We start from the raw sequence: 14,110 nt of genomic DNA on the forward strand, positions 1-14,110 counted from the left end.
TCCTTGCAATTGTTAGGCTGATATCAAATATCAAAATGTTCAATGTATTTGAACTGAGCAAAGCCACATTGCTTTTGGGAGATATATACTCGATTCCCAGATGAGTTCTGAAGGTAGTCAATTTCTAAGGTAGCTGCAACAGCTCATTAATTAGGAGTAGCCAGAGTGGTGCTACAAAGTAGTGTATCCACTATAGTCCTGTATGGGTAACACTGCTCATGTCCTACTTTTCATAAAACTTCCAATTATTTTGACAGATCTTGCCTTTCAAAGACTTCTCCTTAGGTGTTTTGTCTCTGAGTCTCTTCCTACCTAACAGATTCCAGGACCTTGACATCAATGGAAGAAATCCTTCTGTTTCTCTCGTCATCTCTCTCTCTCTCTCTCTCTCTCTCTCTCTCTCTCTCTCTCTCTCTCTCTCTCTTTCTGTCTCTCTGTCTCTCTCTGTCTCTCTGTCTCTGTCTCTCTCTGTCTCTCTCTGTCTCTCTGTCTCTGTCTCTCTGTCTCTGTCTCTCTGTCTCTCTGTCTCTGTGTCTCTCTCTCACTCTCACTCTCTCTCTCTCTCTCTCCCTCTCCCTCTCCCTCTGCTTTTAATGTGTGCTTATTCTGGGCCACTGGCCTGATTCTGAATTCTAGGAAGTGTGCTGTTATCAGATAATAATCTAGAGTTCATAGTAATCTACAAAAGACATTGTTTATAATAACTTACAACACATCTAAGTTTCTCCTGCCGTGGAACTGAGAGTGAACCCCCATCATACAGTTCCAAAGAGGACCCTGAGATGCTGTCTTAGGACTCAGCAAGAAAACACCAAGGACATCATCCTTGCTGATGGTGTTCCTCATAGTGTAGACCTTGTTGGAGCTTACAAAGATGGGCTGAACTGACTTCCATTCATTTCCCAGTTATGTCCCTTGAGCTGTTTTCCTCCGTTTCCCTTTCTCTCCCTCTCCCTCTCCCTTACCCTCTCCCCTCCCTCTCCCCCTCCCTCTATACCCCCTCTCTCTCCTCTTCCTCCAGATTTCCCTACCTTCGAGAATAAAGGGATAATTTTATTTATTAGGTCCCTAATACAAACTATGAAGACCTGGTTTACTACAATTATTTTTAGTGTGGCCTCTGACAGCAGACTAACGTTTCCTCAGCACTCTTTGGTGATAGAGGTTAGTTGCCTTCTGAGGTTGTTCTGAAGATGGCATGAGTGCATGTGCCAGGCCACATCAGACAACTTTCTAATGCATGAAAATTCCTGGACTAAGTTCTACCTCTCTTAGAATCCACACATTTTCTGTCTAAGACAAGAAAGAACGAACAGGATATCTAGTTTCAGAAATTTATGTCACTATACGAAACAACTCACCAAACAATAAACGTGCTGAGAGCTAATATGGTTACCATTTGCTTTATGAGTGTTGATCAGCCAGGAATTATCTAGGGATCTTAAAATTGGCTGTTTGTGAATATCCACAATAAATCAATTTTATTGATGACTTTATTTCTATCATGTGGAATCCTGAACCCAGAGATTTTCAGATGCTAGGCAAGTGCTCTGCAGCTGAACTCTTTACTCAGTCTAGATCACCCGACGTGATGTGAATCTTGGGAATTAAGTCTGTGTCTCTGGGAAGAGCAGCCAGTGCTCTTATCTGTTGAGTTATATCTGCATCCCTAGATGGGCTTTTATCACTGAGTAATGTGCTTTCAGGAAAAAGTCCACTCCCCATGGTTTTATATTGCCTAGGATGCACAACAGTACTTTTGTCCACTCACCTAATGAAGACTTCTTAGCTGATCTCCATGTGGGGTGATTAAGAAAGAAGCTTCAGATTTCACAAGGGTATGTTTTCAAACCAGTTAAAGAAATATACATAAGAGTATGAACTAGTAAAAAATTCTCCAGCTGAATCTTCCAAAAGTAGTCATGATCATTTTCATTAATACTATTGATTCTATTGCTCTACGGAAATTGACATTGTTAATTTTCAGAACTATCTATTATCTACTAATTGATGTGTATATGTTTGTAGGTATTTACAGGTACATGTGAAGGTCAGAGGACTTGATAGAATTGGTTCTTTACTTTCATCATGTGGCTTGCAGAAATCAAACTCAGGACATAGGACTTAACAGCAAATGCCTTTCAGTCTGGCTCATGGTTGAATTTAAAAAGAAACTATATCTAGTTATTCAAGTAAATGTATCCTGTATTTCATCATTTACACTTTTATTTTTCCAGTTATCATTTTATAAACAGTCTATTGAATTTCACATTTATGAAAAGTATTTTTGAAGAAATATAAGTGAATTACTTTTCTATAGATAGTTTTTCAATATTGTTTTCAGAAAAAGGATTATTCACCACTTGTTAGAGATCACATTTCTGCAGTTACTCTCACATCTTCTGTATCATACACACTACATACCCAGTAAGTTTTCCTAAGTAAACTGACAAACTTAAATTCATCTTAGTCACCTCCAAGCTATGACCTTTGAATTTGAGAGCTTTTCTTGTTTTACCTTGTAACCAATTTTCAACTGAAAAGTGAACTTCATCTATGGAAACCAACAAGTCACCCTACCTGAGGTTTTGGAAGAATATTTAAAAACTCAAACTATTATTCATGAATTCTGTCAAGAAGCCCAGATGACATGAAAATACTTGGTGACACTTTTCTTTCCAAAGGTTCCCCCTTCTCTTTCACCACTTTTTATAATAACCTTTACAGGTTTATCTACTGACCAAGCCATTTCATCACTATTTGCTGCTATAGTAGCAATATTTCAATGAGATATGGTTAACTCCAGCAAGAAAGCAAAGTGCACAGAAGGCAGAGAAATCTTGAGATTTCCTGTTTATTATTTGCTATGGGTTGTACTCTTTCTTTGCATATAATTTGTGCATTGAGTGCAATGCAAGTTTATTCAAAGACAAGTAAGTATTCACATGTGGTTTGGTGCTTTTCAAGTTGTTCAGACTGGAACATATGTGTCTCCATGGGAAATTTATCTCACCATTTTTTTTCTCATCACGATTTTCATCAGATATACACAATTGTTTTGAACACTTTCGTGGAAATGAATCATTCATCTGCTCAGAGGTCTATTAAATTATATTAAGTATCCAGTCACGTCTCAATCATCTACTTCAATAATTGCCCATTTCAAGTAGAGGTTTAAATTAGTTTGGCCTCACTCAGTTGCATTGTTCACACCAAGAGAAGTACTTTAAAAATAAAAAACAAACACACCTCAATAACAATGGGACAATAGTTTTCAGATTACAGGGGGGGAAATATTTGATTAGTACTCCTACATGTGAAATATGTTACTTTCCAATATAAAAACATTGTTTAAGTTTTCATCACCATGGAATGTCACAGTCACCAAAACTCCAGCCAGCACACTGATGTTCTTGCTTTCAAAAAGAAGCTTGGTCCCTATGCGCATTTGCCACATAATATGTCAGGAACAAATGATAAGTCCACCCTTTCTCAGTTTCAGTTTCTCTATTTAAAAATGAAAATAAAAATACCCATTTCGTTTCTCCTCAGCCTCAGTTTTACAAAAGTAGAATCAAATAGGAATTGCACATATCTGTGTCACAGAATATTGTAGTCGATATATGCATTATTGTGAATGCATTTGGTTAGCCCTATTAATAAGCTTGAAGTATCATACTTTGATCAGTGTGGCTCATGCTTAAAGTCTCTCAAAATTCCCCAGTGTAGAATATGTTATCTACCCTAGTCTCCATGCTGTGACCACATCTCCAGAGCTTTTATAATTCAAATTGTCTGTGTCCTTTGGTGACTTCCATGGTTTTCTTAGTGGAGCACATTCCAACTCTAATACTAACAAAGGAAATGGGTGATACTTGTAGAGCTAAAGTATAGTATTCACATTTTATCATGGTAAATGAGAAATATTTGGAGTAATGGGAGCTTCTATGGTTTTCTGATGGCTAAGTACATTCAAAGACATATCTAGTTATTAAGGCAAACACTTACGGGTAGCCAAATATAATATACTATAGGCAAATATCTAATTACCATATTATGGTTTCATTAAAGGAGACCGGGAATCTCAGCCTGGGGCTCAGTGTAATCATGCTGATCACAGAACAGAAGCTGTGTTTCTATTTAAGCAGAATGATGATGGTTGTTTCCTAAACCCATCTGTCTAACACTAACTCTGCCTTTGTGACCAGCTCTATTAAAGTCATATCAGTTATTGAAACTGTATTCCCAAACTGTGCTGTTTAATTTGCTTAAAAAATCAGCATTTTCCATTAATTTAAGTATCAGAATCCATTAGTTCGGCAAAGCAATGTTTTATCTTTAAATATTGGTCATTTTATGACAAGTATACAGGCCTTGTGACTGTAAAGAACATTTTTCTTACACCAGGGCTTATCTTAGTGAGTTTCTCTGACTTCTCCATCCATAACCTCTCTGTAACTCATCAAATCTAGCTCATGTTCCATATCAATGCTTGGCCTTGGGTCACTTCTACCTGCATCGCAATCAATATCTAGGTTTCCACCAAGACCTGCCTTATCTGTAACCATTCACAGGTCCCTTCTGAGTCACATCCAATCTTTCCATCGAGTCATACCTTCCACTTTCTTTTCCAGTGTCCAGTCCAATGAGTCTCTATGCTCTCCCCATCCATTGTTTCCCCAACTAGCCATACCTAGCCCAGGTCCTACATGCCTAGTCTGCCTTCCTCTGCCTGTGCCACCAGCAATCTTTAGGCTTCTGCCAAGACCCTTACTACCTATGCCCAAACCCAAAGATCCACTCATATGCCAAATATGACCTTTCCAACTAGCCAAGTAGACCCTCATACTCTAAGCTTGGAATAGGAATTATCTTTCCCACTAGGCCAGTTCTCTCTGACTACTTGAATTCTTTCCAATGAAGCCATTTCCAACCTCTGGTCCAATCTGTTCATATAACCTCTTCTGCCCCAATCAGCTATGCCCATATCAGATATAAAACTAACAAAGGAAGTCCACATACCCAAATTTCATCCTCCAAATACCAACTGTACCAAAGATCAAGCTAGTATCTTTTCTTGAAAACCCACAAGTTTTATATATATATATATATATATATATATATATATATATATATATATATATATATATATATGTGTGTGTGTGTGTGTGTGTGTGTGTATGTGTGTGTGTGTATATATATATATATATATATATATATAATGTTTTCAATGAGAATTTACAAAAACTCTAAAACACAGAATTTTAAAAATCTAACATAAGCTTTATTACATGTTCAAGGTGTTTAAGGAACAGAGAGAGAGAGAGGAGAGAGAGGAGAGAGAGAAGAGAGAGAGAGAACTTGAGAATACATATCTGCATGCTGTTCAAGAAAACACAAGGACAAGAAGAAGGAAATAGTGAAGCTAATACAGGACATCAGAATATAATTCAATAAGGAGATAGAAACATTCAAGAAACCTCAAGCGGAGATGAAGATGGACTTGAAGAACACAATAATTCTTCTAGAAAACTCAAAGGAAAGCCTTACAAGTAGAATCAATCAAATAGAGGATCCAGAACATATATGCATTAATATAAAAATAATAATAAACAGGTGAGGTGGGACATGATTTAAAATAAACAGCTTTCAGATACAGCCATAGATAAGGAAAAAGGATTCTAAGTCAATAGTATATACCAGATCTTCATTAAGAACCTAGAAGAAAACTTCCTTAAAATAAGGAAAGACACACTCATACAAAAACCCACACAAGACATCACATAGACAAGACAAAAAAGGTATCCCCACAGCATATCATGGTTAAGCCATTAGATGTATGTAAACAAAGAAAGTATACTGAATGTTGTAGGAGGAAAAAAACCAACAACAAAACTTCAAGTCATACAAACAAGAAAACCAATCAGAATAAAATCTGTTTTCTTTATGAAAACAGAGGAACCTTGAACAAACACTCCAAGTCCCAAAAGACTGCTACAGCCAGCCTAGGATGGGCACCACTTTAGAGTAAAAGGAAGAACAAAATTAACCCATCAAACTGGACCAATAGTATATGACAAAAAAGATGTCAGTGGGAAAGTAATCAGAAGAGTCAAGTGGGGGCTCTTCATTCAAATCTAGGGACGTAAACAAAGAAGACACTAGTATTCCTCAACATATATGCACTAAACTCTGGGGCACTGACTTTGTTAAATAAATGCACTACTGGATTTAAAGGCACAGATTGGCATTGATCCATTAATAGTAGGTGGTATAAGTACACAACTCTCTCCAATAGACAGGTCATCTAAAGATACACACACACACACACACACACCTGCACACTCTGAACAAAGAAATATCAAAATTAACTGATATTATACATCAAGTCAACTTAACTAACAAATACATACAAAATATTCCACCAAAACACTAAAGAATATACACTCTCCTCTGCAGCATGAAGAATCTTTTCTATAATAAAATGTATCCTGAGACACAAAACAAATCTTTAAAAATTAAAAACATTGAAGTAACATTTTGCATCCTATCTGGCCACAATGCAATACATCTTTAAATTGAATGCAAACAAAGTGCTAGTGACTACAGAAACTCACAGAGAATAAACAACTCCTTGCTGAATGATGAATGAGTCAAAGAAAAAAAGTCAAGTAGGACATAAACAATAGCCTGGAATTAAATAAAAACACAATGCAACAAAATCTCTAGGACACATTGAAAGCAGTCCTGCAAGGGAAATTATAGCTCTCAATGCATACGTTAGTAAATCAGAAAGTCCACGAACAAGAGACTTAATGCAACTCAAAAATTGGGGAAACCAAGAAAAAAACTGAACCCACAACTAGCCTATGGCAAGAAAAAATAAAAGCCAATCCACATATGTAAAAGTAGCAGCTCTGCTGCTCAATATTCCTTCAAATTAAATTTTGTTTTAGAAATGCAAAAAGAATAGGGTGCCAAGACTTGTAACTCAGCAGCAAAGATACACTTCCTAGGCCAAAGTCCCCAGGCCTTCATTGGAGCTTCATTTGAGAGAAGAATGAGTGTTTTTTGTTTTGTTTGGTTTTGTTTTGTTTTGGTTTGGTTTGGTTTGGTTTGGTTTTTGATGCCAACAGCCTGATGGTTTATTAGCCTATCTCTTTGACTAAGATATTGAAGAATTAAGAATTCGGACATCCTAGTGTAATTATGCAGAAATCAGGGACATGGTTTAGAAAACTGTAGAAAAAAAATTAGCAGGATAGAACTTCTTATTAACATTTTACTTTCTGTTGTTTTCCCTCTTAGGAAAATAGTTGTGGAATCTTTTACTTGTAGAAAAAAATGAAAAATAAAAACCAATACTTTTTAAAGAATAAAATAATTACTATGCTCTCACTGCTGTCTTCCTCTGGGTTTCGTTTGCATTTTATCAGATTGGTTTAAAATTTTAATTGGTAAGTTTACATATTAGTTCATTTGTTTTATACACTTACTCAGTACTAGAACTCAGTGCTAGACTCTCTTCTGAATAGAGTGTGTCCAAAAGACAATTTTCTTCCCTTAACATGTCTTATATTACCCGTGGAAAATAGAAAAGAACCTACTCTTTTCAATGGCAACCATAACAGCCATAAGCCGGAATTGTCTATAAAAGGGATTATCAGGGTGAAGAGTAGATGAGGCCTCAGAGTTGTAATTCAAATGACAACAAGTCAGCCAAGCAAAGACCCAGGGAACGATCACACTCAGGAAGAATGGGTGATTCATTGTGCCAGCAAAGTTTCCTTGTACTGGTGCAGGAAGCAGGACTGATGTCCACAGAACAAGCAGGGCCGAGAGCATCAGAGGTGATGAGGGTGTGACCATGAGAACAGTCGTGATTTTTTGTTTTATGTTGCTCTATAAGTTCTAAGTAATGATCATCAGTTCATGGTTCGGGTGACCAAGATACCCAATGTCAAAGTGATGGATGGATTTGGGTAAAATGCTTCATGATCATATAGCATCATAGCAAGTGAGTATCATATGTCAATACCATGAAAGCAGAAAATCACAAAAAAACATATCCTGCACCCCACCAGTTTTTCTTATAAAGTCACTATTCCAAATGTGGACTTCCTCCCTCATAACTTCATCTAGCCTAGTTACCTGTCCTTAGGTTCTCTCTGTTTGCCAACAATGGTAGTCAAGCTACCTAAAGGTTCCAACTCACCCAAAGCACAGCAGGAAGAGAGTTAAATATACTGAGACAAGATTTGAAAATATAGTCCTTAGAATTTTCTTATGTGTTACATTAGAGAAGGTAATAAAAAGAGCACTCAAGATTCCTCAGCTGTCTTCTAACTCTAGACTCCAAGTTTGTCATAGAAAAGCATGATGTTACTTTCTAGAATGGGGAGACTCTGATAGAAGTATAACCTCCATATCAGATTTGAAGGTTTTATTGGCTAAATTAGTAGAAAAATCAACAACCAATTATGGGTTTCAAGTCTTAAGAATTGTCTGGGGACATAAATTTGAAGAAGGGCGCATCAAGACTCAAAGTTAGTAAACTCTGCCATGCAGACCAAATGTTGCTGTCTGATTTTTATGTGTCTAAAAGCTATGAATGCTTTTTCATGTTTAAATGGTCGAGAAGAATCAAAACAATAGAAATATTTCACGACACATGAAAATTATGTGAAATGCAAATGTTAGTGTCCATAAATAAACCTCCATTGGAACCTAGCCAGTCACTCATTTATGTGCTACATACAGCTACTCTCTTGCAGCGAAGGCTAAGATGAAGAACTGTGATAGAGACCATATGGCCAGCAAAGTCAAAACTATTTACTACGTGGCTATTTATAGAAAATGTCTGCCTACCACTAATTTAGAGGATATTGAACCTATGGGACTAGATGGTAGATCTTTGCCTGTGTCCAGCTGCCCAGATGTCCTAGAAGAATGTGGGAACCTAGAATGAGGGCTATCCATCCATTCGCCTGCTGTGAGCCCCACTTGTGGACTCTCCGAGGAAGGAACAACATCAGAAGAGAATGATGGATTAGCGAAGCCACACGGGGCTCCTGCATTGCAAGCTCCAAATTAACTGTACAGTGAACAGACTTGCAAACTTTAAAAAAAAAAAGCACATGGGAAAAGACCTTCTGTTTATTTTTCCCCTTATTAATTTACCACAGCCACCACTGAGTATCCCATTTTCTGTCTGGGAAGAGTGGCTGGCAGGGCCAGCCATCAAAAAGCAGCTGGAAAACCCCAAGAAATTATGGAACCCTCATAAAACAATGAAAGGACAATGTTTTTCAAACCACTTGAAAAACTGAAGAGTCCATTCTGGTCATGTTATTGTGCTTTCCGTGATGTGTTAACAACTATAATGCAGGACCTGGATGGTGTGGACTCGGAAGGGATGTTTCTAATGAAATTCATGCTCCTAAAGGAAGGATTCACGGAATCTATTAGTGAGGCCTGTGCTTTAGCATGAAAACAGTGCCCAGGAGCTATCTAGGCTAAGAACCCAGAAAACTAATTTCTCAGCAGAACTTCAAACACATGAATGTTTTCAATAGAGCACCAAACACTGTGTATTAATTATATTTACACGTCCACTTGATCTATACATGTTCTCCATCCTGAAGAAACCATTGAAAAAGAATCCGTTTCCAACAATATAGCTAACAGAGAAGAGGAAATTCGGAGCTTTGATTTACCTACTTCAAGGTTGTAAGACAATCACTCAGTCTTTTAATTTTTTTAAAAAAATATTTAGGTCAAGTTTTCCATTAGGCATTTAAATACATAGGTGGCATTTGATTTGGTGTTTTGGAATATTGACCTTGATGCAAAAAAGACAAGAAAATATTGCATGCATTCACACTTTTTTTTTAGGATCTAAGGGGTTTTAGCTGTGGTGATGCACAGACATTCTGGCTGTCATGTGCATGTATGCCGATTGTTCTGCCTTTATATTTCCTGGTCATTTTGGTGGCTATTCACTTATCTCCGATGCAGCCAAAAAATGGCAATGAGGAAAAAGATTTTCCAAGTCATTCTATGTCCAACTGTTCTTACAAACGTTGTGGGTGTTTGGGAATAAATAGTTCCAGGTGAAAATGTAAGTTGCCTATATTAAAGTCTCTGGAATTGCCGTTTCCCAAGGTTTCATCATTTGTTAAAAAGGCTCATAAAGCTGGGCAGTGGTGGCACACGCCTTTAATTCCAGCACTTGGGAGACAGAGGCAAGTAGATCTTGAATTTGATGCCAGCCTGATCTATAGAGTGAGTTCCAGGACAGTCAGGGCTATACAGAGAAACCCTGTCTTGAAAAACCAAAAAATAAAAAGCTCAAAAAGTCATTTTGTCACAAGCTGACTTGTCTGCATTTGGATATATGCATACAGATACATTATTATATCACATGCACATACTGGTTTTTTATCTCAATGGTTCATGTATATATTTACACATATATTATATATTAGGAATTTCATGCTTGAATACTTTATATAATAATCATTCCTTCCATTTTGCCCTCTAATTATTCTCATGTATCCACTTACTTTCTCTCAAATTCATGACTACTTCTTATATGTTACATATGTGTTTATATAAAAACACCCTGATGTGTCCATTTAATTTTTCTCATATATGGATATGTTTAGAACTGACTTTTTGTGTTTGGATGACATAAAGGGGGGCTTCGGGATTAAGGTTTTGCAAATGTTTCACATCTACAATGGCATGTCATCTTGTGCTGTCATTGTGCAAGTCTTATTTGGGTGACCATATTGTCATTTTCATATATAGAAGACAGTATGTCACAGCAGATGTCTTGGACATCTGTGCCTTATCATCTTTCTGCCTCTCCTTCCATGTTTCATCAACTTTACATGTAAGGATTTTGTTTAAATGCATCTACTGAATTTGTGAACCCCACCAACAGTTGTTCTCAGCATTTTAACAACTTGGAGATTTCTGTAATGGTTTCAATCTACTGAAAACAGATGGTTCTTCGATGAAGGATGAAAGCTACACTGATCTATGGGTACAGAATCTTTATAATGCAATTAGAAATAATGCAGGTTTAGGAAAATGCAGTAGAACATTCTCTTTTAGAGTCATGGCCTCATCATTCACAGGCAGTCAGCTGGGTTTACAGTAACAAGTAGGGATTCTTTCTTATTGATCAGGATCTTAGTCCAATTAGCCATCTGTTGCTATCCCCCATGATATAAGCTTCACGATTGTACCCTTGGGGTATCTTGCTCCACTGGTTAGCGTCATGATTAAGCATTGAAGCTGGATAGGATTATTAATTTGTCTCTTAGCAGCTTGCATAGTAACTTCAGTTATTATGAAAGAGAAAGCTAGTCCTCAGGCATGAAGCTTCCAGATCAGTTTCAGCTGGATTCCTCCAAGACTTGTGTCTGAAATGTGTGGCATCTTTTGTGGTCTCACCTTCCAGAACATGAAAATAAAAAAAAGAGCAACAGTAATACCTGGAACTCTTTTGAACTCCCCTGGTACTGAAGTTTTATTAGATAATCTATGATTCTTGGGGTGATCATTATCACTTGGGGTAAGCATTAACAAACACACACACACACACACACACACACACACACATTCATACACATAAGTACTTCATAGTTCGTAACTAACTCTCCCCCATTTCTCCTTGCTCTTAGTAATCTGTAATGACCACTCTTCTAGCATTTATGAGCGCAATCTCGAGCTTCTACTAGGAGCAGATCATGAACTATTTATCATTCTGTGTCTGCCTTATTTCATTTACTTTTGTTCCAGTTTCATTTATGTTCCTTTGAATGGCAGGATTTTATTCATTTTTATGAGATAATAATATTTTATTGTATATCCATACCACCACATTTTACTTACCCAGCCTTCAATCAATACTAACATTCTCTTTTTAATCCTTAAGTACATGACACAATTTCAATAAACAGATTGTTAGAGTGGAGAATGATAGCACTTTATTGTTTAAAACATACATTAATATCCAGGTTATCCTTTTCATTTGTTCTTTACTGTATTCACACAGACTGGCTTTATCTACAAGGTAAGATGAAAGAAAAACAAAACAACAACAAAAACAACAACAAAACAAACAAACATACTGACCAATCTGCAAAAAATTAAGAACTTTCTTCAGCACTATCAGCAAACCAATTCAAAGATAGAAACCAACTTAAATCTTGCTTTTTGTGCTTTGTTTACTTCCATGTAGGACTGATAGTCCCAATACTCAACTCTCACTAGTATTTGTACCACAAATACACTCATGGGTGTTGAACATGACAATATACATGTCAATAAACAATGTATATTGTCCCCAGATACAACCATAGTGCCATGTTTGTTCTATGAAATTGCCTTTGTATTTTCCTCTTTTAAAACAGGTTGATTTTAATTTATGAGCATGAATGTTGGGTTTTTCTGTGTGCATATATGGGCACTGTGTTGCACAGTGCTTTTGGACACCAAAGGAGGACATCAGGAATCCTAAAAGTTGGGTTGCAAATAGTCCTGAACTGCTATGTGGGTGCGGGTTGGGGCATGTCTAGAGTTCTCTATAAGAACAGCAAATACTCTTAACTGTTGAGCCATCTCTCCAGCTCCATCTCAGTTTTGCAGCTATTCTTTGCTTCCTTGGCTTTTCTTTAAATGTAGAACATATCCCTTGAGAAAATTCCCTGAATATATAACTTGTCTCTTGCTTGCTTTCATCATGTGTGTTAGATTTCCTTGTTGTTACATAATTTTTATATTAAGTTTTAATGTAAGTTCTGTAAAGGATGAAGCAAAAATCCATGCTTTTAAAAATAGTAATAATAATTCGTGCTTCCTAAGTTACAACGAATAAAAACACCTTTGGAAAGGAAGAAGTTAAAGATCTTCACAAAATGAAGATTGGACATTTGGGGACCTTGGAAGTGAACTATGGCATTTATTTTTTTCTCTTTCTGATTTCCTTTGGCCAAGGTCAAGACATCACTTAGCCTGATTCAGCATCAGTTTCTTTATCCTAGACAGAAAGCAGGATACTGGCTATTCTCGTAATAGCTCTAAGAGGATGGATAAGCAGAATCTAAAATCTGGAACACTTTCCAACTGCCAGGCAACATAACTCACTCCAACATAAAAATAGGTCATTAAACGTCATCAAAGGGACATGATCAGGAATCATCTTCCTCTGCTGTTGTGAGGACAAAGGCTCTTTGTCCCTTTAAGAGTTTTCAGTCACATCTCCAGTCACATCCTAAAAGCTTTCCTCATGTGTTGGGTAGGTGTATCCGGTCGCACAGCCCTGCTCAGAACTTCCTGGCAGATGTCATAATTTACTGTCACCCTCTTGCAGGAATGCAGAACAAGGGGCCCCCATGCTGGCACTGTGATCCATTGCCTGACAAGTCCTGGGTGTCAGCCTTCAGCAGGCCCAACGGAGGTGGAACACCATTTACCTGATAGTGCCTTTGATAAAGTGGGCAATTAGATGCACTGGGAAATCCTGGCTGGAAACTAGTTTAGAAAACATTATGGCCACATCAGGTTTCTTACAAGTTAATAGAAAAGACAAAGCACTCCAGTATTTGCTCTGCTCCCTGCAGAAAACAGGAATACAGGGGTATATATGTAGTTTTATCTCTTTGGGTGTCTCTTCTGCTTCTTACTCTTATTTCCTGCAGGCACACTAATAAATCCCCCACCAGAGACAGGAGTAAGATGAAAGGGATCAAGCGACACGGTTTACAGTTTAGGATCATAGAGCCACTTTTTTTTTTTTTTGGTTTTGTTTTGTTTTAGGCCTCAAGCTCTTCCTCTCTGTTGTTTTGTTTTTCTGTTTTTGTTTTTGAGACAGGGTCTCCCCTTGTTGCTCAGGCTTCCTTGGAAGTCACAGTAATGCTCCTGCCTCATGCCCTTGAGTGTTGAGATTACAAGCCTGCACCCTAATGCTTGATTCTCTTCCTGTCTTTATATTTTCATCCCTTTTTCCCCTGGTTGCAGCTACTCTCTGTTCTCTCTCTTTTCTCTTTCTCTCTCTCTTTCTCACACATACAACACACACACACACACATATACACAC

Source organism: Apodemus sylvaticus, chromosome 5, assembly GCF_947179515.1.
Source record: "Apodemus sylvaticus chromosome 5, mApoSyl1.1, whole genome shotgun sequence".
NCBI classification, from domain to species: Eukaryota; Metazoa; Chordata; class Mammalia; order Rodentia; family Muridae; genus Apodemus; species Apodemus sylvaticus.